Source organism: Triplophysa dalaica, chromosome 3, assembly GCF_015846415.1.
Source record: "Triplophysa dalaica isolate WHDGS20190420 chromosome 3, ASM1584641v1, whole genome shotgun sequence".
Lineage (NCBI taxonomy): Eukaryota > Metazoa > Chordata > Actinopteri > Cypriniformes > Nemacheilidae > Triplophysa > Triplophysa dalaica.
The window spans coordinates 21,031,936-21,034,713 of record NC_079544.1 but is presented as its reverse complement, the minus strand read 5'-3'; the positions used below and the strand labels follow the sequence as shown (position 1 = coordinate 21,034,713).

General features: G+C 33.0%; 1 long non-coding RNA gene across 1 annotated transcript; it reads left to right on the top strand.

Moving 5' to 3' along the window:
* The first annotated feature begins 523 nt into the window (after positions 1-523).
* Positions 524-2,236, top strand: LOC130418255 (uncharacterized). Its single transcript, XR_008906310.1, has 3 exons — positions 524-699; positions 1,446-1,532; positions 1,662-2,236. It is a non-coding gene; the product is annotated as an uncharacterized LOC130418255 (long non-coding RNA).
* Positions 2,237-2,778: the final 542 nt, after the last annotated feature.

The following is a 2,778-nucleotide window of genomic DNA, read 5'->3' as shown; positions in this document are numbered from 1 at the left end:
CCAGAGGGTCACAAGACGACTTAAAATTATGTCAAATAAGGCAAAACTAGCTTTAAAATAACAACAATAGCTGTGTGCAATATCTCTATTAACATGCTATATACATTACTTATATGTACACACACACACACAATACTATACAATAGTGTATTGTGTTATATTTTATATATGGGTCAATGACGTGACATGTATTTTTTGTGTCCAAATTCATTATTTTCCTAAAAAGAATTTGAATAAATACATGTCATATATCAAATGGATCTACAATATGTCCTTTATGAGAAACCCTTTTCATTTTATTGAAATTCAATAGATTTTTTGAGTTTTGGTGTTTGAAAGACCAAAAATGTCAGGTGGTGCGACCGTCCGAACATACAAACAGAGAACAAAACTGAGAAATAAATGTTAATTTTCTCAATAAAATTCTTAATAAAATATTTTGGCATGCACTCTAAAAAATGCTGGGTTATTTGTTTAACCCAACAGCTGGGTTGAGCCTGTTGGGTCATTTTGTTGGGTTATTTTCTTAGTGTTGGGTCATTTTTTGAGTAACCCAAACGCTGGGTTAGCAGTCGGGTCCAATTGAGTGACAGTTGAGAGAGTTAACCCCTCCCACTCCTCTACGCATCAGACAAACTCTACCTTCGCGGGCATTTTGGTCCACCTCATCTCGAAAAGCTGTTATTCGGAGAATAAAAGGTATGTTTTACGAGTTTTTAATGTATAAAACTATTACTGTACAATAAAAATGCAAAAGTATGCAAAATTCGGCTGTTCGCATTAGGTTTGAAAGTAACGTTACAATCTAGCTTCGTTAGCTTTGTATAGCTAGTCTGTAACGTTATGCCCACGTTGTTCTTACAGCTTTTTAGTCATTTAAACTTCATTTTTGGTCAACATTTCCCTTTGAAATTTCTGACTCGTGTGAGTCATTTAGTTCAGTAACTTACGCATCTTGATATTAGTTTAAGGTTGACACGAGAGAGCGTCGTGTAAAAAGCAAACATCCAGCAATTTTTTTATTTTAAATACCGCTAATGTTCGGTGAGGGAACTTAGTTTAAATAGTCTTTTAGACGAGAATGTAGTTGTTAAGAACACACATACGTGATATTTATATATAAACATAACGCCTCTTTGAGAATTTGTTAAGACGCTGTCGGAGGTGTGAGCATCAGGCTGTCAGCAGTCGTGTCTCCGTGGAGAGCAGCTCTATCTCGGCCATTGCCTCGGGAGTAGCCGCTCTTGTAATGTTAGTGGTTAACAATGCGATATAATTAATTTTGGGTATATGAGACGAACAATTGTTGCTCTTTTTAGACTTCTACTTATTCCCGAGTGTGTCGAATTAGTTAAGAGTTGTGTTAACGTTTATAATATTATTTTTTAACACTGTATTTCACTTTCTGTACTATATCCCACTCTTCTTTTTTCCCCCACTGACAGGATGCAGAATAACAGCTAATATTAATGGATCATTCTATTCAAGAGAATGTCAACTGGAACTTGGATGTTTTCATAACAGGCTTAAAGGTAAACATTATTTAGGTAAAATGTTAATGTACTTCTTTATATGTTTATTATAATCCATTGTGCTCTGGGTAGGCCAGTTTCCTTACATTCTTCTCTTGTCTCTTTTCTTGTCTCTTTTTCTCTTTATAGATGAACAAATTGATAAAGAAACCCTCCTGCTGAACATCCACTTCCAAAAGTGCACGCCACACTGTTGTCTACAAACTCCTTGGAAAAGAATCCTCTTTAGTAAGACTGCTCCGTGGATATTTTAGGTTAAGCAGTGCTGAAACCGAAAGAACTAACACTATTTAAAATGTTTTGTGAGTTTATATGAAGAGGAAAGTTACGGTGTCCCTTTGTCACATCCATAACGCTTGTTTATTTCTTTTTTTATAGAAAACTTGTGCATAGACTAATATTTTATCATATAAATGCGGTTCTATCAACAAGGGTTTAGTAAAATACTTTTTATAGTGTTTTTATGTCGCATCCATAACGCTGGAATTGCCCTAAAGCATTTTACTCGTGCCACTTTGTTAACTGTATATACATTTTTGAAGTGTTAAGTTGTCTAACTATTTATATTTACTTTAATAACTTTAATAACCTTGTTAAATGTATATGTTAAAATCTAAACTAATGTAATTTATTGAAGTTAATTTTCCTTAAATATGTATTAACATACATTTCATCAAAGTGTTTTATATGCCATTTTATTGTTCATTGAGCATAACATATTGCATGTTTTTATGAATTCCTTTTGTCTTGCATTTTGATCCTTAATAAAACTTTTGATTCTTACTGATGCCTCGAGTATTTCTCTGTGATTTTGTTATTATTATTTTTAAACATTTCGGGTTTGTTTTAAACCAGCAATGTAATTTTTAAGCAAAAGTTGATATAAATAAAACAACCCAGCATGTTGGGTCAAAGATATAACCCAACTGGCTGGGTTAAAATAACCCAACGCTGGGTTTGTCCATATTTGACCCAACGTTGGGTTACCAAAATAACCCAAATTGGGTTGTTTTAACCCAGCCTTTTTTTAGAGTGTGATTTTATGTTAAATTTCTTATATATGAGGGGAAAAATACTCAGTGCTAAATACATTAAATGTATATTATTTTAAATTAATATATGGTCGCACCACCTGATATTTTCTTATTTGTCATTGACCCGTATATAGTATATATATACCGCACATATTTTTTAAGTAAATCTACAATATGTTTCTAATGCACTTCAGTAAGAAACGTGCAATTTC